The sequence below is a fragment of the Pseudophryne corroboree genome, unplaced genomic scaffold (assembly GCF_028390025.1).
Source record: "Pseudophryne corroboree isolate aPseCor3 unplaced genomic scaffold, aPseCor3.hap2 scaffold_1274, whole genome shotgun sequence".
Lineage (NCBI taxonomy): Eukaryota > Metazoa > Chordata > Amphibia > Anura > Myobatrachidae > Pseudophryne > Pseudophryne corroboree.
This window is the reverse complement of record NW_026967899.1, coordinates 104,193-123,925: the sequence shown is the minus strand read 5'-3', so window position 1 is coordinate 123,925 and position 19,733 is coordinate 104,193. Positions and strand designations below refer to the sequence as shown.

The window sequence follows — 19,733 nt, the reverse complement described above, 5'->3', positions numbered from 1 at the left end:
ACTGTTGGTAAAGCAGTTGCATCAAATTGATTTTCTGCAATATAGCATGATAATCCATACTGAAAGCTCTGGATAGTACCAGCACATTTCTTGTTGGACTTGGTAATGCAAAGAACACAGTAAACAGCTTCACTTTTTCCTCAAAAATAAATAATTGACTATTAAAAACCTAACAGTCTTAAATAAGAACATCAGTAAGCACCACTGGCATAATGGATAAGTCACTGCCCTCCTAAGCCAGGGGGTCCAAGTCCCATATGGGGTGGAAGTCATTACAACAAGTGTCTCATCACCAGAGTTGATATTTTATCCTTGCTTCAACTGTAAAACCGTCTTGCAGTGTTTAGCTTATAAAAAATGACCACAGAAGCTAAAATATGACATTAATTATGATAACATTGTTGTTGTTTTTTAAACCTTTTCTATCACCGTGGACAGCTTATTCAAGTGCCATCTGGGATGCATGTTCCTTTGTTGCTCATCATTCATCACCAACAATGATTTTCTTTTTCAATTCTTATGACTGTACTGATTGTATTGAATAAAATCCACATCTAGCATAACCAATAAAACCTGCAAAGTGTTCCAGTGGCGCAATTGGTCAGCGCGCGGTACTTATAAGACAGTATCTGTTGAGCAATGCCGAGGTTGTGAGTTCAAGCCTCACCTGGAGCATCTTTGTATACTATTTTTTTTCCTTTTCTTATGTCATTAGTCATTGATTATAAACTGGTAGCCTTAATATTTAATATGATATGACCACAGAAGCTAAAATATGACATTAATTATGATAACATTGTTGTTGTTGTTTTTTAAACCTTTTCTATCACCGTGGACAGCTTATTCAAGTGCCATCTGGCATGCATGTTCCTTTGTTGCTCCTCATTCATCACCAAAAATGATTTTCTTTTTCAATTCTTATGACTGTACTGATTGTATTGAATAAAATCCACATCTAGCATAACCAATTAATCCTGCAAAGTGCTAAAGTGGCGCAATTGGTCAGCGCGCGGTACTTATAAGACAGTATCTGTTGAGCAATGCCGAGGTTGTGAGTTCAAGCCTCACCTGGAGCATCTTTGTATACTGTTTTTTTTTTCCTTTTCTTATGTCATTAGTAATTGATTATAAACTGCTACCTTAATATTTAATATGATATTACAAAGGATGGAAGAAAGAAAGAAAAAACACAAACATGATTGTGCATTTAAGTTGTCAGCACACATCTGCTTTGGTTCAAATGCACTGCATATCTTCCTTCAGTCAGCCAACAAAACAGCAATGGAAAAGATTAACATACTGTTGGTAAAGCAGTTGCATCAAATTGATTTTCTGCAATATAGCATGATAATCCATACTGACAGCTCTGGATAGTACCAGCACATTTCTTGCTGGACTTGGCAATTCAAAGAACACAGTATACAGCTTAACTTTTCTTCAAAAATAAATAATTGACTATTAAAAACCTATCAGTCTTAAATAAGGACATCAGTAAGCACCACTGGCATAATGGATAAGGCACTGTTCTCTTAAGCCAGTCGTTGTGGGTTTAAGTCCCATATGAGTTGGAAGTCATTACAGCAAGTGGCATAATGGATAAGTCACTGCCCTCCTAAGCCACGGGGTCCAAGTCCCATATGGGGTGGAAGTCATTACAGCAAGTGTCTCATCACTAGAGTTGATATTTTATCCTTGCTTTAACTGTAAAACCTTCTTGCAGTGTTTAGCTTGTAAAACATGACCACAGAAGCTAAAATATGACATTAATTATGATAACATTGTTGTTGTTGTTGTTGTTGTTTTTTAAACCTTTTCTATCACCGTGGACAGCTTATTCAAGTGCCATCTGGCATGCATGTTCCTTTGTTGCTCATCATTCATCACCAAAAATGATTTTCTTTTTCAATTCTTATTACTGTACTGACTGTATTGAATAAAATCCACATCTAGCATAACCAAATAATGCTGCAAAGTGCTCCAGTGGTGCAATTGGTCAGCGCACGTTATTTATAAGACAGTATCTGTTGAGCAATGACGAGGTTGTGAGTTCAAGCCTCACCTGGAGCATCTTTGTATACCGCTTTTTTTCCTTTTCTTATGTCATTAGTCATTGATTATAAACTGCTACCTTAATATTTAATATGATATTACAAAGGATGGAAGAAAGAAAGAAAAAATACAAACATGATTGTGCATTTAAGTTGTCAGCACACATCTGCTTTGGTTCAAATGCACTGCATATCTTCCTTCAGTCAGCCAACAAAACAGCAATGGAAAATATTAACATACTGTTGGTAAAGCAGTTGCATCAAATAGATTTTCTGCAATATAGCATGATAATCCATACTGACAGCTCTGGATAGTACCAGCACATTTCTTGCTGGACTTGGTAATGCAAAGAACACAGTAAACAGCTTCACTTTTTCCTCAAAAATAAATAATTGACTATTAAAAACCTAACAGTCTTAAATAAGAACATCAGTAAGCACCACTGGCATAATGAATAAGTCACTGCCCTCCTAAGCCAGGGGGTCCAAGTCCCATATGGGGTGGAAGTCATTACAGCAAGTGTCTCATCACTAGAGTTGATATTTTATCCTTGCTTCAACTGTAAAACAGTCTTGCAGTGTTTAGCTTGTAAAAAATGACCACAGAGCTAAAATATGACATTAATTATGATAACATTGTTGTTGTTGTTGTTGTTTTTTAAACCTTTTCTATCACCGTGGACAGCTTATTCAAGTGCCATCTGGCATGCATGTTCCTTTGTGGCTCATCATTCATCACCAAAAATGATTTTCTTTTTCAATTCTTATGACTATACTAATTGTATTGAATAAAATCCACATCTAGCATAACCAATTAATGCTGCAAAGTGCTCCAGTTGTGCAATTGGTCAGCGCACGTTATTTATAAGACAGTATCTGTTGAGCAATGCCGAGGTTGTGAGTTCAAGCCTCACCTGGAGCATCTTTGTATACTGCTTTTTTCCCTTTTCTTATGTCATTAGTCATTGATTATAAACTGCTACCTTAATATTTAATATGATATTACAAAGGATGGAAGAAAGAAAGAAAAAACACAAACATGATTGTGCATTTAAGTTGTCAGCACACATCTGCTTTGGTTCAAATGCACTGCATATCTTCCTTCAGTCAGCCAACAAAACAGCAATGGAAAAGATTAACATACTGTTGGTAAAGCAGTTGCATCAAATTGATTTTCTGCAATATAGCATGATAATCCATACTGACAGCTCTAGATAGTACCAGCACATTTCTTGCTGGACTTGGTAATGCAAAGAACACAGTAAACAGCTTCACTTTTTTTCAAAAATAAATAATTGACTATTAAAAACCTATCAGTCTTAAATAAGGACATCAGTAAGCACCACTGGCATAATGGATAAGGCACTGTTCTCCTAAGCCAGTGGTTGTGAATTTAAGTCCCGTCTCAGTTGGAAGTCATTACAGCAAGTGTCTCATCACTAGAGTTGATATTTTATCCTTGCTTCAACTGTAAAACAGTCTTGCAGTGTTTAGCTTGTAAAAAATGACCACAGAAGCTAAAATATGACATTAATTATGATAACATTGTTGTTATTGTTTTTTAAACCTTTTCTATCACCGTGGACAGCTTATTCAAGTGCCATCTGGCATGCATGTTCCTTTGTTGCTCATCATTTATCACCAAAAATGATTTTCTTTTTCAATTCTTATGACTGTACTGATTGTATTGAATAAAATCCACATCTAGCATAACCAACTAATGCTGCAAAGTGCTCCAGTGGCGCAATTGGTCAGTGCACGGTTCTTATAAGACAGAATCTGTTGAGCAATGCCGAGGTTGTGAGTTCAAGCCTCACCTGGAGCATATTGTATTTTTTTCCTTTTCTTATGTCATTAGTCATTGATTATAAACTGCTACCTTAATATTTAATATGATATTACAAAGGATGGAAGAAAGAAAGAAAAAACACAAACATGATTGTGCATTTAAGTTGTCAGCACACATCTGCTTTGGTTCAAATGCACTGCATATCTTCCTTCAGTCAGCCAACAAAACAGCAATGGAAAAGATTAACATACTGTTGGTTAAACAGTTGCATCAAATTGATTTTCTGCAATATAGCATGATAATCCATGACAGATCTGGATAGTACAAGCACATTTCTTGCTGGACTTGGTAATGCAAAGAACACAGTAAACAGCTTCACTTTTTCATCAAAAATAAATAATTGACTATTAAAAACCTAACAGTCTTAAATAAGAATATCAGTAAGCACCACTGGCATAATGGATAAGTCATTGCCCTCCTAAGCCAGGGGGTCCAAGTCCCATATGGGGTGGAAGTCATTACAGCAAGTGTCTCATCACTAGAGTTGATATTTTATCCTTGCTTCAACTGTAAAATAGTCTTGCAGTGTTTAGCTTGTAAAAAAATGACCACAGAAGCTAAAATATGACATTAATTATGATAACATTGTTGTTGTTGTTTTTTAAACCTTTTCTATCACCGTGGACAGCTTATTCAAGTGCCATCTGGCATGCATGTTCCTTTGTTGCTCCTCATTCATCACCAAAAATGATTTTCTTTTTCAATTCTTATGACTGTACTGATTGTATTGAATAAAATCCACATCTAGCATAACCAACTAATCCTGCAAAGTTCTCCAGTGGCGCAATTGGTCAGCGCGCGGTACTTATAAGATAGTATCTGTTGAGCAATGCCGAGGTTGTGAGTTCAAGCCTCACCTGGAGCATCTTTGTATACTGTTTTTTTTTTCCTTTTCTTATGTCATTAGTAATTGATTATAAACTGCTACCTTAATATTTAATATGATATTACAAAGGATGGAAGAAAGAAAGAAAAAACACAAACATGATTGTGCATTTAAGTTGTCAGCACACATCTGCTTTGGTTCAAATGCACTGCATATCTTCCTTCAGTCAGCCAACAAAACAGCAATGGAAAAGATTAACATACTGTTGGTAAAGCAGTTGCATCAAATTGATTTTCTGCAATATAGCATGATAATCCATACTGACAGCTCTGGATAGTACCAGCACATTTCTTGCTGGACTTGGCAATGCAAAGAACACAGTAAACAGCTTAACTTTTCTTCAAAAATAAATAATTGACTATTAAAAACCTATCAGTCTTAAATAAGGACATCAGTAAGCACCACTGGCATAATGGATAAGGCACTGTTCTCCTAAGCCAGTCGTTGTGGGTTTAAGTCCCATCTGAGTTGGAAGTCATTACAGCAAGTGGCATAATGGATAAGTCACTGCCCTCCTAAGCCACGGGGTCCAAGTCCCATATGGGGTGGAAGTCATTACAGCAAGTGTCTCATCACTAGAGTTGATATTTTATCCTTGCTTCAACTGTAAAACAGTCTTGCAGTGTTTAGCTTGTAAAAAATGACCACAGAAGCTAAAATATGACATTAATTATGATAACATTGTTGTTGTTGTTTTTTAAACCTTTTCTGTCACCGTGGACAGCTTATTCAAGTGCCATCTGGCATGCATGTTCCTTTGTTGCTCATCATTCATCACCAAAAATTATTTTCTTTTTCAATTCTTATGACTGTACTGATTGTATTGAATAAAATCCACATATAGCATAACCAATTAATGCTGCAAAGTGCTCCAGTGGCGCAATTGGTCAGCACGCGGTACTTATAAGACAGTATCTGTAGAGCAATGCCGAGGTTGTGAGTTCAAGCCTCACCTGAAGCATCTTTGTATACTGTTTTTTTTCCTTTTCTTATGTCATTAGTCATTGATTATAAACTGCTACCTTAATATTTAATATGATATTACAAAGGATGGAAGAAAGAAAGAAAAAACACAAACATGATTGTGCATTTAAGTTGTCAGCACACATCTGCTTTGGTTCAAATGCACTGCATATATTCCTTCAGTCAGCCAACAAAACAGCAATGGAAAAGATTAACATACTGTTGGTAAAGCAGTTGCATCAAATTGATTTTCTGCAATATAGCATGATAATCGATACTGACAGCTCTGGATAGTACCAGCACATTTCTTGCTGGACTTGGTAATGCAAAGAACACAGTAAACAGCTTCACTTTTTCCTCAAAAATAAATAATTGACTATTAAAAACCTAACAGTCTTAAATAAGAACATCAGTAAGCACCACTGGCATAATGGATAAGTCACTGCCCTCATAAGCCAGGGGGTCCAAGTCCCATATGGGGTGGAAGTCATTACAGCAAGTGTCTCATCACTAGAGTTGATATTTTATCCTTGCTTCAACTGTAAAACAGTCTTGCAGTGTTTAGCTTGTAAAAAATGACCACAGAAGCTAAAATATGACATTAATTATGATAACATTGTTGTTGTTGTTTTTTAAACCTTTTCAGTCACCGTGGACAGCTTATTCAAGTGCCATCTGGCATGCATGTTCCTTTGTTGCTCATCATTCATCACCAAAAATGATTTTCTTTTTCAATTCTTATGACTGTACTGATTGTATTGAATAAAATCCACATCTAGCATAACCAATTAATACTGCAAAGTGCTCCAGTGGCGCAATTGGTCAGCGCGTGGTACTAGTAAGACAGTATCTGTTGAGCAATGCTGAGGTTGTGAGTTCAAGCCTCACCTGGAGCGTCTTTGTATACTGTTTTTTTTTCTATTTCTAATGTCATTAGTCATTGATTATAAACTGCTACCTTAATATTTAATATGATACAGGTTGAGTCTCCCTTATCCAAAATGCTTGGGACCAGAGGTATTTTGGATATGGGATTTTTCCGTATTTTGGAATAATTGCATACCATAATGAGATATCATGGTGATGGGACCTAAATCTAAGCACAGAATGCATTTATGTTACATATACACCTTATACACACAGCCTGAAGGTCATTTTAGCCAATATTTTTTTATAACTTTGTGCATAAAACAAACTGTGTCTACATTCACACAATTCATTTATGTTTCATATACACCTTATACACACAGCCTGAAGGTCATTTAATACAATATTTTAATAACTTTGTGTATTAAACAAAGTTTGTGTACATTGAGCCATCAAAAAACAAAGGTTTCACAATCTCACTCTCACTCAAAAAAGTTCGTATTTCAGAATATTCCGTATTTCGGAATATTTGGATATGGGATACTCAACCTGTATTACAAAGGATGGAAGAAAGAAAGAAAAAACACAAACATGATTGTGCATTTTAGTTGTCAGCACACATCTGCTTTGGTTCAAATGCACTGCATATCTTCCTTCAGTCAGCCAACAAAACAGCAATGGAAATGATTAACATACTGTTGGTAAAGCAGTTGCATCAAATTGATTTTCTGCAATATAGCATGATAATTAATACTGACAGCTCTGGATAGTACCAGCACATTTCTTGCTGGACTTGGTAATGCAAAGAACACAGTAAACAGCTTCACTTTTTTTCAAAAATAAATAATTGACTATTAAAAACCTATCAGTCTTAAATAAGGACATCAGTAAGCACCACTGGCATAATGGATAAGGCACTTTTCTCCTAAGCCAGTGGTTGTGGGTTTAAGTCCCGTCTGATTTGGAAGTCATTACAGCAAGTGTCTCATTACTAGAGTTGATATTTTATCCTTACTTCAACTGTAAAACAGTCTTGCAGTGTTTAGCTTGTAAAAAATGACCACAGAAGCTAAAATATGACATTAATTATGATAACATTGTTGTTGTTGTTTTTTAAACCTTTTCTATCACCGTGGACAGCTTATTCAAGTGCCATATGGCTTGCATGTTCCTTTGTTGCTCATCATTTAACACCAAAAATGATTTTCTTTTTCAATTCTTATGACTGTACTGATTGTATTGAATAAAATCCACATCTAGCATAACCAACTAATGCTGCAAAGTGCTCCAGTGGCGCAATTGGTCAGCGTGTGATACTAATAAGACAGTATCTGTTGAGCGATGCCGAGGTTGTGAGTTCAAGCCTCACCTGGAGCTTCTTTGTATACTGTTTTTTTTTCCTTTTCTTATGTCATTAGTCATTGATTATAAACTGCTACCTTAATATTTAATATGATATTACAAAGGATGGAAGAAAGAAAGAAAAAACACAAACATGATTGTGCATTTAAGTTGTCAGCACACATCTGTTTTGGTTCAAATGGACTGCATATCTTCCTTCAGTCAGCCAACAAAACAGCAATGGAAAAGATTAACATACTGTTGGTAAAGCAGTTGCATCAAATTGATTTTCTGCAATATAGCATGATAATCCATACTGACAGCTCTAGATAGTACCAGCACATTTCTTGCTGGACTTGGTAATGCAAAGAACACAGTAAACAGCTTCACTTTTTTTCAAAAATAAATAATTGACTATTAAAAACCTATCAGTCTTAAATAAGGACATCAGTAAGCACCACTGGCATAATGGATAAGGCACTGTTCTCCTAAGCCAGTGGTTGTGAATTTAAGTCCCGTCTCAGTTGGAAGTCATTACAGCAAGTGTCTCATCACTAGAGTTGATATTTTATCCTTGCTTCAACTGTAAAACAGTCTTGCAGTGTTTAGCTTGTAAAAAATGACCACAGAAGCTAAAATATGACATTAATTATGATAACATTGTTGTTATTGTTTTTTAAACCTTTTCTATCACCGTGGACAGCTTATTCAAGTGCCATCTGGCATGCATGTTCCTTTGTTGCTCATCATTTATCACCAAAAATGATTTTCTTTTTCAATTCTTATGACTGTACTGATTGTATTGAATAAAATCCACATCTAGCATAACCAACTAATGCTGCAAAGTGCTCCAGTGGCGCAATTGGTCAGCGCACGGTTCTTATAAGACAGAATCTGTTGAGCAATGCCGAGGTTGTGAGTTCAAGCCTCACCTGGAGCATATTGTATTTTTTCCCTTTTCTTATGTCATTAGTCATTGATTATAAACTGCTACCTTAATATTTAATATGATATTACAAAGGATGGAAGAAAGAAAGAAAAAACACAAACATGATTGTGCATTTAAGTTGTCAGCACACATCTGCTTTGGTTCAAATGCACTGCATATCTTCCTTCAGTCAGCCAACAAAACAGCAATGGAAAAGATTAACATACTGTTGGTTAAACAGTTGCATCAAATTGATTTTCTGCAATATAGCATGATAATCCATGACAGATCTGGATAGTACAAGCACATTTCTTGCTGGACTTGGTAATGCAAAGAACACAGTAAACAGCTTCACTTTTTCATCAAAAATAAATAATTGACTATTAAAAACCTAACAGTCTTAAATAAGAATATCAGTAAGCACCACTGGCATAATGGATAAGTCATTGCCCTCCTAAGCCAGGGGGTCCAAGTCCCATATGGGGTGGAAGTCATTACAGCAAGTGTCTCATCACTAGAGTTGATATTTTATCCTTGCTTCAACTGTAAAATAGTCTTGCAGTGTTTAGCTTGTAAAAAAATGACCACAGAAGCTAAAATATGACATTAATTATGATAACATTGTTGTTGTTGTTTTTTAAACCTTTTCTATCACCGTGGACAGCTTATTCAAGTGCCATCTGGCATGCATGTTCCTTTGTTGCTCCTCATTCATCACCAAAAATGATTTTCTTTTTCAATTCTTATGACTGTACTGATTGTATTGAATAAAATCCACATCTAGCATAACCAACTAATCCTGCAAAGTTCTCCAGTGGCGCAATTGGTCAGCGCGCGGTACTTATAAGATAGTATCTGTTGAGCAATGCCGAGGTTGTGAGTTCAAGCCTCACCTGGAGCATCTTTGTATACTGTTTTTTTTTTCCTTTTCTTATGTCATTAGTAATTGATTATAAACTGCTACCTTAATATTTAATATGATATTACAAAGGATGGAAGAAAGAAAGAAAAAACACAAACATGATTGTGCATTTAAGTTGTCAGCACACATCTGCTTTGGTTCAAATGCACTGCATATCTTCCTTCAGTCAGCCAACAAAACAGCAATGGAAAAGATTAACATACTGTTGGTAAAGCAGTTGCATCAAATTGATTTTCTGCAATATAGCATGATAATCCATACTGACAGCTCTGGATAGTACCAGCACATTTCTTGCTGGACTTGGCAATGCAAAGAACACAGTAAACAGCTTAACTTTTCTTCAAAAATAAATAATTGACTATTAAAAACCTATCAGTCTTAAATAAGGACATCAGTAAGCACCACTGGCATAATGGATAAGGCACTGTTCTCCTAAGCCAGTCGTTGTGGGTTTAAGTCCCATCTGAGTTGGAAGTCATTACAGCAAGTGGCATAATGGATAAGTCACTGCCCTCCTAAGCCACGGGGTCCAAGTCCCATATGGGGTGGAAGTCATTACAGCAAGTGTCTCATCACTAGAGTTGATATTTTATCCTTGCTTCAACTGTAAAACAGTCTTGCAGTGTTTAGCTTGTAAAAAATGACCACAGAAGCTAAAATATGACATTAATTATGATAACATTGTTGTTGTTGTTTTTTAAACCTTTTCTGTCACCGTGGACAGCTTATTCAAGTGCCATCTGGCATGCATGTTCCTTTGTTGCTCATCATTCATCACCAAAAATTATTTTCTTTTTCAATTCTTATGACTGTACTGATTGTATTGAATAAAATCCACATATAGCATAACCAATTAATGCTGCAAAGTGCTCCAGTGGCGCAATTGGTCAGCACGCGGTACTTATAAGACAGTATCTGTAGAGCAATGCCGAGGTTGTGAGTTCAAGCCTCACCTGAAGCATCTTTGTATACTGTTTTTTTTCCTTTTCTTATGTCATTAGTCATTGATTATAAACTGCTACCTTAATATTTAATATGATATTACAAAGGATGGAAGAAAGAAAGAAAAAACACAAACATGATTGTGCATTTAAGTTGTCAGCACACATCTGCTTTGGTTCAAATGCACTGCATATATTCCTTCAGTCAGCCAACAAAACAGCAATGGAAAAGATTAACATACTGTTGGTAAAGCAGTTGCATCAAATTGATTTTCTGCAATATAGCATGATAATCGATACTGACAGCTCTGGATAGTACCAGCACATTTCTTGCTGGACTTGGTAATGCAAAGAACACAGTAAACAGCTTCACTTTTTCCTCAAAAATAAATAATTGACTATTAAAAACCTAACAGTCTTAAATAAGAACATCAGTAAGCACCACTGGCATAATGGATAAGTCACTGCCCTCATAAGCCAGGGGGTCCAAGTCCCATATGGGGTGGAAGTCATTACAGCAAGTGTCTCATCACTAGAGTTGATATTTTATCCTTGCTTCAACTGTAAAACAGTCTTGCAGTGTTTAGCTTGTAAAAAATGACCACAGAAGCTAAAATATGACATTAATTATGATAACATTGTTGTTGTTGTTTTTTAAACCTTTTCAGTCACCGTGGACAGCTTATTCAAGTGCCATCTGGCATGCATGTTCCTTTGTTGCTCATCATTCATCACCAAAAATGATTTTCTTTTTCAATTCTTATGACTGTACTGATTGTATTGAATAAAATCCACATCTAGCATAACCAATCAATGCTGCAAAGTGCTCCAGTGGTGCAATTGATCAGCGCACGGTACTTATAAGACAGTATCTGTTGAGCAATGCCGAGGTTGTGAGTTCAAGCCTCACCTGGAGCATCTTTATATACTGTTTTTTTCCTTTTCTTATGTCATTAGTCATTGATTATAAACTGCTACCTTAATATTTAATATGATATTACAAAGGATGGAAGAAAGAAAGAAAAACACAAACATGATTGTGCATTTAAGTTGTCAGCACACATCTGCTTTGGTTCAAATGCACTGCATATCTTCCTTCAGCCAGCCAACAAAACAGCAATGGAAAAGATTAACATACTGTTGGTAAAGCAGTTGCATCAAATTGATTTTCTGCAATATAGCATGATAATCCATACTGACAGCTCTGGATAGTACCAGCACATTTCTTACTGGACTTGGTAATGCAAAGAACACAGTAAACAGCTTCACTTTTTCCTCAAAAATAAATAATTGACTATTAAAAACCTAATAGTCTTAAATAAGAACATCAGTAAGCACCACTGGCATAATGGATAAGTCACTGCCCTCCTAAGCCACGGGGTCCAAGTCCCATATGAGGTGGAAGTCATTACAGCAAGTGTCTCATCACTAAAGTTGATATTTTATCCTTGCTTCAACTGTAAAACAGTCTTGCAGTGTTTAGCTTGTAAAAAATGACCACAGAAGCTAAAATATGACATTAATTATGATAACATTGTTGTTGTTGTTTTTTAAACCTTTTCTATCACCGTGGACAGCTTATTCAAGTGCCATCTGGCATGCATGTTCCTTTGTTGCTCATCATTCATCACCAAAAATGATTTTCTTTTTCAATTCTTATGACTGTACTGATTGTATTGAATAAAATCCACATCTAGCATAACCAATTAATACTGCAAAGTGCTCCAGTGGCGCAATTGGTCAGCGCGTGGTACTAGTAAGACAGTATCTGTTGAGCAATGCTGAGGTTGTGAGTTCAAGCCTCACCTGGAGCGTCTTTGTATACTGTTTTTTTTTCTATTTCTAATGTCATTAGTCATTGATTATAAACTGCTACCTTAATATTTAATATGATACAGGTTGAGTCTCCCTTATCCAAAATGCTTGGGACCAGAGGTATTTTGGATATGGGATTTTTCCGTATTTTGGAATAATTGCATACCATAATGAGATATCATGGTGATGGGACCTAAATCTAAGCACAGAATGCATTTATGTTACATATACACCTTATACACACAGCCTGAAGGTCATTTTAGCCAATATTTTTTTATAACTTTGTGCATAAAACAAACTGTGTCTACATTCACACAATTCATTTATGTTTCATATACACCTTATACACACAGCCTGAAGGTCATTTAATACAATATTTTAATAACTTTGTGTATTAAACAAAGTTTGTGTACATTGAGCCATCAAAAAACAAAGGTTTCACAATCTCACTCTCACTCAAAAAAGTTCGTATTTCAGAATATTCCGTATTTCGGAATATTTGGATATGGGATACTCAACCTGTATTACAAAGGATGGAAGAAAGAAAGAAAAAACACAAACATGATTGTGCATTTTAGTTGTCAGCACACATCTGCTTTGGTTCAAATGCACTGCATATCTTCCTTCAGTCAGCCAACAAAACAGCAATGGAAATGATTAACATACTGTTGGTAAAGCAGTTGCATCAAATTGATTTTCTGCAATATAGCATGATAATTAATACTGACAGCTCTGGATAGTACCAGCACATTTCTTGCTGGACTTGGTAATGCAAAGAACACAGTAAACAGCTTCACTTTTTTTCAAAAATAAATAATTGACTATTAAAAACCTATCAGTCTTAAATAAGGACATCAGTAAGCACCACTGGCATAATGGATAAGGCACTTTTCTCCTAAGCCAGTGGTTGTGGGTTTAAGTCCCGTCTGATTTGGAAGTCATTACAGCAAGTGTCTCATTACTAGAGTTGATATTTTATCCTTACTTCAACTGTAAAACAGTCTTGCAGTGTTTAGCTTGTAAAAAATGACCACAGAAGCTAAAATATGACATTAATTATGATAACATTGTTGTTGTTGTTTTTTAAACCTTTTCTATCACCGTGGACAGCTTATTCAAGTGCCATATGGCTTGCATGTTCCTTTGTTGCTCATCATTTAACACCAAAAATGATTTTCTTTTTCAATTCTTATGACTGTACTGATTGTATTGAATAAAATCCACATCTAGCATAACCAACTAATGCTGCAAAGTGCTCCAGTGGCGCAATTGGTCAGCGTGTGATACTAATAAGACAGTATCTGTTGAGCGATGCCGAGGTTGTGAGTTCAAGCCTCACCTGGAGCTTCTTTGTATACTGTTTTTTTTTCCTTTTCTTATGTCATTAGTCATTGATTATAAACTGCTACCTTAATATTTAATATGATATTACAAAGGATGGAAGAAAGAAAGAAAAAACACAAACATGATTGTGCATTTAAGTTGTCAGCACACATCTGTTTTGGTTCAAATGGACTGCATATCTTCCTTCAGTCAGCCAACAAAACAGCAATGGAAAAGATTAACATACTGTTGGTAAAGCAGTTGCATCAAATTGATTTTCTGCAATATAGCATGATAATCCATACTGACAGCTCTGGATAGTACCAGCACATTACTTGCTGGACTTGGTAATGCAAAGAACACAGTAAACAGCTTCACTTTTTCCTCAAGAATAAATAATTGACTATTAGAAACCTAACAGTCTTAAATAAGAACATCAGTAAGCACCACTGGCATAATGGGTAAGGCACTGTTCTCCTAAGCCAGTGGTTGTGGGTTTAAGTCCCGTCTGAGTTGGAAGTCATTACAGCAAGTGTTTCATCACTAGAGTTGATAGTTTATCCTTGCTTCAACTGTAAAACAGTCTTGCAGTGTTTAGCTTGTAAAAAATGACCACAGAAGCTAAAATATGACATTAATTATGATAACATTGTTGTTGTTTTTCAAACCTTTTCTATCACCGTGGACAGCTTATTCAAGTGCCATCTGGCATGCATGTTCCTTTGTTGCTCATCATTTATCACCAAAAATGATTTTCTTTTTCAATTCTTATGACTGTACTGATTGTATTGAAAAAAATCCACATCTAGCCTAACCAATTAATGCTGCAAGGTGCTCCAGTGGCGCAATTGGTCAGCGCACGGTACTTATAAGACAGTATCTGTTGAGCAATGCCGAGGTTGTGAGTTCAAGCCTCACCTGGAGCATCTTTGTATACTGTTTTTTTTTCCTTTTCTTATGTCATTAGTCATTGATTATAAACTGCTACCTTAATATTTATTTTGATATTACAAAGGATGGAAGAAAGAAAGAAAAAACACAAACATGATTGTGCATTTAAGTTGTCAGCACACATTTGCTTTGGTTCAAATGCACTGCATATCTTCCTTCAGTCAGCCAACAAAACAGCAATGAAAAAGATTAACATACTGTTGGTAAAGCAGTTGCATCAAATTGATTTTCTGCAATATAGCATGATAATCCATACTGAAAGCTCTGGATAGTACCAGCAGATTTCTTGTTGGACTTGGTAATGCAAAGAACACAGTAAACAGCTTCACTTTTTCCTCAAAAATAAATAATTGACTATTAAAAACCTAACAGTCTTGGGGGGCGTGGCCTGGCTGCTGGAGGAGATAGTCACGCTCTATACGAGCTCCTGTGTTTTGGGGCTCCAAACCTCCTATTATTGCCACATCCGTGCCCCATCTCTGCTACCAGCGGCTCCCCTGTCCCTCCTGTTCCCCCAGCAGTGCCCCTGTCTAGGCCGCGGAGTCGGGGAGCTGCACTTTGAGCTCCCGCGGATTGCGGCCTACGGGACCTCCTCAAGCCGGGGCCTAGATTTCCGCCCTGTACCGGCGACAGCTCCGTGAGCCGCCGGATCTGACCGCGGACTTCCACCTGATCCCCGGCACCTGCACGGCCGCTGGCCGCGGCTAGCAGTGACTGCCATCCACCCGCTGCCTACCTGTGCTGCCCGAGGACGCCGGAGATCTTGCAGAGCGGACGAGATCGGGAGACGCTCGGCGGCCATCTTGAGGTGACTTCTCTGCTCTCTCCCCGCTGCATACTGCCGCCCACACTCCTGCATTAAGAAGGGGAGCTGGTTCCCGGGCTGTGTTCTCTGCTAAGAGCCGGTGTTTCTGTTGTCTCCCACATAGTGCAGCCTGCCATAGGGAGTTCCCCAGCCGGCTCTGTTTGATACTTACCCTTGCTGGGGCAACATTAGCATTAACACTATCAGCTGCTGCAGCCGCCCCTATCCGGCCTGCTGCTACCTGCTGCAGCTACCCCTCGCCAGTTTGGCCCCTGTGACTGCGGAGTCCCTCACACCCTCGGAGGCTGTGCTGTACCCGCAGTTCCCCTGCGGTAACGTGCCACACACCTATATTCTTGCCTGACTGGGTACTGGCGGTGTGCTAGTGAGATAAGACGCACTACCGGAGACTGCATATTGGTTAATAACACCCGGGAAAACGAACGGGGGGCTGGCGACCGCTATCTCTGGTCGCACCTCCCATGCAGTTACAAAAACAATGAAGACGGGAAGCGCTGACAACTATTAATCTCTAACCTCCCCAGTGGATGCTCTCGCCCCTACTACGGTGCGGCCTTATCACATGCTTTCTCCCCCCCTAGGTGTCCCCTATTGAGGGCGATGCTGCTCTCTCCGGGTGCATCTGGGTAGGGTTGTGATACGCAAACATACGCACCTGTGCCTCTAAAAGCGCAACTGTGGTGCCCTCTACTGCACTGTGGTGCCCCGTATTGTAACTCCAACCCCCTGAAGATCCCGCATCTCCTGCGCTGCACCCAAGCAGGGATCTGATAAACAACCGTGGGCATATAAATACCGGTGCCACTCGGGGGACCCTCAAGGCGCTACCTCTTACACCTACACATACAACGGCTGCGGTGCATAGGGCGACCCTAATAGAAACCTCAGCCATCAGAAGATCCCAAATTGGTTGGAGCTTAGGGGTGTACCTACACGTTTTAGCGCACCCGGCCGGACTCGCCGGGCCATCCTCTGTGAACCGCCTACCATGTGATCTCACTAAGTAATGCACCCGATCCCGTGTGTGATTCTAATGCTATAGGAGCTCCCCCATACCTGCCCAGGTGTTGACTACCAATCTACTTCACCTCTCTCCACCACTATGCCTAAAGGGGGGAAAAAGACGAACGCCCATAACCTGGTGGGCTACTTCAAGAATTCTACTCCATCCTCCACCCGGAAATCATCCTCACCTCCACCCACCTCTGATCGAGACTCAGAGGATGACTCTTCCTCTACCCCCGCCACAAAAGCAGACGTCGCCCTTCTTCTGTCCGAAATGCGCAATATTAAAAAATCAATTCGTGCGGAGGTGCAGGAGGCTATCTCTGGTCTGAAAACTGATGTTGACAGCCTGGGCTCCAGAGTTGATGCCATTGAAAGAAAACAAGAGGAGCTCATCGCCTTCCAACAAGAATCGGAACAGGAGATGACGCAAATGCGTACAGATGTCATGCTGCTAGCGGATAAACAAGAAGATTTGGACAACAGAGGCCGTCGGAACAATCTTCGAATCCGTAACGTCCCCGAGACGGTTGAACAAACCCACCTCATGGATTACCTGCTCCGCCTCTACCGCTCACTTGCCCCCTCCATTCCGGATGACATGCTACTCCTAGATAGGGCTCACAGAGCTCTGCGCCCTAGATCTCAAGACGCTAAAACACCAAGGGATGTGATTCTACGTTTTCACTACTTTGCTGTTAAAGACCAAATCTACGCCAAAGCCCGGAGGTCACCGATCACCTCTTTCGAAGGGTCCAACCTTTCGATCTTCCAGGACCTGTCACCGGTTACGCTAAATAGAAGAAGGGAACTAAAGGACATAACCAAAACCCTGAGAGACAACAACGTCAGATATAGATGGGGCTTTCCCTTTGCCCTCCAGGTCAGGGCAGATGGCAAATTCCTCTCTGCCAGGTCCCCTGACGAGGCCCTACAGCTACTCCATCAATTGAACATCTCCGGCCCTCCGGCCGCATCTCAGCGCCCTCTCCCAGTCAACACCTCCCCTCCCCTCGCAGCCCCTTCCCTAAATTGGAACACCGTCGGACCGGTATCCCATGCCTCTCCAGATACATGACTCAGCATATGTTGATGGTCTTGCAGGGACTTGATGCCCACACGGGTTCTTAGCAGACCTCAGGGGGGCTCGTTGCGCTTCACCGGGATTTCCGTGTGGTGCGGGGCCCCCTATATAACTGTTGTTTACCGTTTATTGTCTTGTTGAATATATGGTGGGTGGGCCTTCTCGGGTCCCCGGGGCAGGGGTTCTTCGCGGCTGTCCGCGTGGGCTCCTGTCCCGGGCGGCCCGACTGGGCCTCGCCTTCTTTTCTTACTTCAAACTAGTCCTAGTGTTACTACTGTTGCTTTGTAATCGCCATGACATGTTTAACCTCAGTTCCTTTAAATATGTTCTCCTCCCTCCCCCCCCCCCTCTTCCCTTCCCCGTTAGCTCCTTTTGCTTACTAACTGCAAATATGTACACTTAAATTGATTTTGCTCACACACGGGACCCGGTCTCCTCTCCGATCGGCTGGGTTCACCCACCCCCCACTCGACCTCCGAGGTCGACGTCGGACGAGCTAGACCTGCAGGTCTATTCCTTCCTTGGGTCCGACTAATGAGAATGGATTTTCTCTGTCTTCTAGTTACTGGTACTAACCTATGCCTGTTCTTCCTCTGTTCTCTTACTCTTTCTCCTCCTCTTTCTCTGGTCTCCTCCCCTTTCCTTTCCCCTATCTCCCCTGGGGTTCCGCTGGTGCGCTCCCGCATGAATAGTGCTCCACTCCTATACCATGGTTCTTAGAATAGTTACTCTGAACACGAAGGGTTTGAATAGCCCACGTAAACGTTCCCTCCTGTTTCAGTCCCTTAAACAACTTAAAGGCGACATCGTATTTCTACAAGAGACCCACTTCTCGGGTAAATCACATCCAGAACTTAGGTCAAAATCCTTCCCACACACTTTCCATGCTTGCGACCCCATGCGCAAGAAAAAGGGGGTCACTATACTCTTTGCTAGCCACCTAGATTTCACCCCCTCTGAAATATGGAGGGACCCTGAAGGTAGATACCTGCTGCTAGTGGGGTTGTTGAACGGATCCCCCTATACATTCCTGAATGTATATGCTCCAAATCAGCTCCAGGCCCCTTTCTTCCACTCCCTAAATAGCCTCTTAGCCCTGCACAGACGCGGTAACGTGGTTTTGGGAGGGGACTTTAATGTCACTCTGGATAGCACCCTGGACAGATCTAAACCTCTGCCCAGATCAATGCGCTCCTCTCACTCGCGCAATGCAGCTGCTTTGAATCTCCTGCTATCACGACACCTTCTCTTTGATACTTGGAGAGTGAAAGAGCCAAATGCTAAGGATTACACATACTATTCCCCCATATATGATGTTTACACAAGACTGGACATGATATTTCTAAGCTCGGAACCTGCTCAATGTATCCTTGACACCTCCATCCACCCTAGCACGTGGTCAGACCACGGCCCGGCTACTGTGGACATCCCGGGTCCGCATCCTCCCGTTCGCCACCCTGTGTGGAGACTGAATGACAGACTCCTTCTCAATCCCCAAACGAAAGCCCACATAGCCGCCGAAATCTCCCATTACTTTGAGACAAATACATCCCCGTCTGTTTCTCCTATGTTATTGTGGGACGCCCACAAGGCGGTAATACGTGGATGTTTGATCAGTACCTCCTCTTATAATAAGAGGACCAGATCCAAACGCATCCGGGAGCTCTCGGACTTGGTCGCTTCCCTCTCACTGAAACATAAAAAAACAGGGTCCGAAGCAGATCTCTCATCCTTGTCCACGGCCAGGGGGGAACTAAACATGCTCCTGACGGCGAAGGTAGAAACCAGCCTGAAATGGCTCAATCAGTCCTTTTACGAAAAAGGGGATAAAGCTGATCGACTACTAGCCTCCAGGCTTCGGGCGAAGCTTGCAAGGAACAACGTTTTATCTATCCAGTCTTCTCCTGGCAAGAAAACAGCTGATCCCAAACGTATCACTGAAACTTTCTCTCGCTTCTACGAAAAGTTGTACAATGCCCATGGG

At 39.9% G+C, this 19,733-nt stretch overlaps 8 non-coding genes across 8 annotated transcripts; all 8 read left to right on the top strand.

Annotated features, from left to right (window-relative positions):
* Nucleotides 1-582: 582 nt before the first annotated feature.
* Nucleotides 583-675, top strand: TRNAI-UAU (transfer RNA isoleucine (anticodon UAU)). Its single transcript is given in 2 exon segments — nucleotides 583-620; nucleotides 640-675. It is a non-coding gene; the product is annotated as a tRNA-Ile (tRNA).
* A 1,299-nt stretch (nucleotides 676-1,974) lies between these two features.
* On the top strand, nucleotides 1,975-2,067 carry TRNAI-UAU (transfer RNA isoleucine (anticodon UAU)). Its single transcript is given in 2 exon segments — nucleotides 1,975-2,012; nucleotides 2,032-2,067. It is a non-coding gene; the product is annotated as a tRNA-Ile (tRNA).
* A 4,482-nt stretch (nucleotides 2,068-6,549) lies between these two features.
* Nucleotides 6,550-6,642, top strand: TRNAT-AGU (transfer RNA threonine (anticodon AGU)). Its single transcript is given in 2 exon segments — nucleotides 6,550-6,587; nucleotides 6,607-6,642. It is a non-coding gene; the product is annotated as a tRNA-Thr (tRNA).
* A 1,255-nt stretch (nucleotides 6,643-7,897) lies between these two features.
* Nucleotides 7,898-7,990, top strand: TRNAI-AAU (transfer RNA isoleucine (anticodon AAU)). Its single transcript is given in 2 exon segments — nucleotides 7,898-7,935; nucleotides 7,955-7,990. It is a non-coding gene; the product is annotated as a tRNA-Ile (tRNA).
* An 811-nt stretch (nucleotides 7,991-8,801) lies between these two features.
* TRNAI-UAU (transfer RNA isoleucine (anticodon UAU)) lies at nucleotides 8,802-8,894 on the top strand. Its single transcript is given in 2 exon segments — nucleotides 8,802-8,839; nucleotides 8,859-8,894. It is a non-coding gene; the product is annotated as a tRNA-Ile (tRNA).
* Nucleotides 8,895-12,466: 3,572 nt separating this feature from the next.
* TRNAT-AGU (transfer RNA threonine (anticodon AGU)) lies at nucleotides 12,467-12,559 on the top strand. The gene is given in 2 exon segments: nucleotides 12,467-12,504; nucleotides 12,524-12,559. It is a non-coding gene; the product is annotated as a tRNA-Thr (tRNA).
* Nucleotides 12,560-13,814: 1,255 nt separating this feature from the next.
* Nucleotides 13,815-13,907, top strand: TRNAI-AAU (transfer RNA isoleucine (anticodon AAU)). Its single transcript is given in 2 exon segments — nucleotides 13,815-13,852; nucleotides 13,872-13,907. It is a non-coding gene; the product is annotated as a tRNA-Ile (tRNA).
* Nucleotides 13,908-14,716: 809 nt separating this feature from the next.
* TRNAI-UAU (transfer RNA isoleucine (anticodon UAU)) lies at nucleotides 14,717-14,809 on the top strand. The gene is given in 2 exon segments: nucleotides 14,717-14,754; nucleotides 14,774-14,809. It is a non-coding gene; the product is annotated as a tRNA-Ile (tRNA).
* Nucleotides 14,810-19,733: the final 4,924 nt, after the last annotated feature.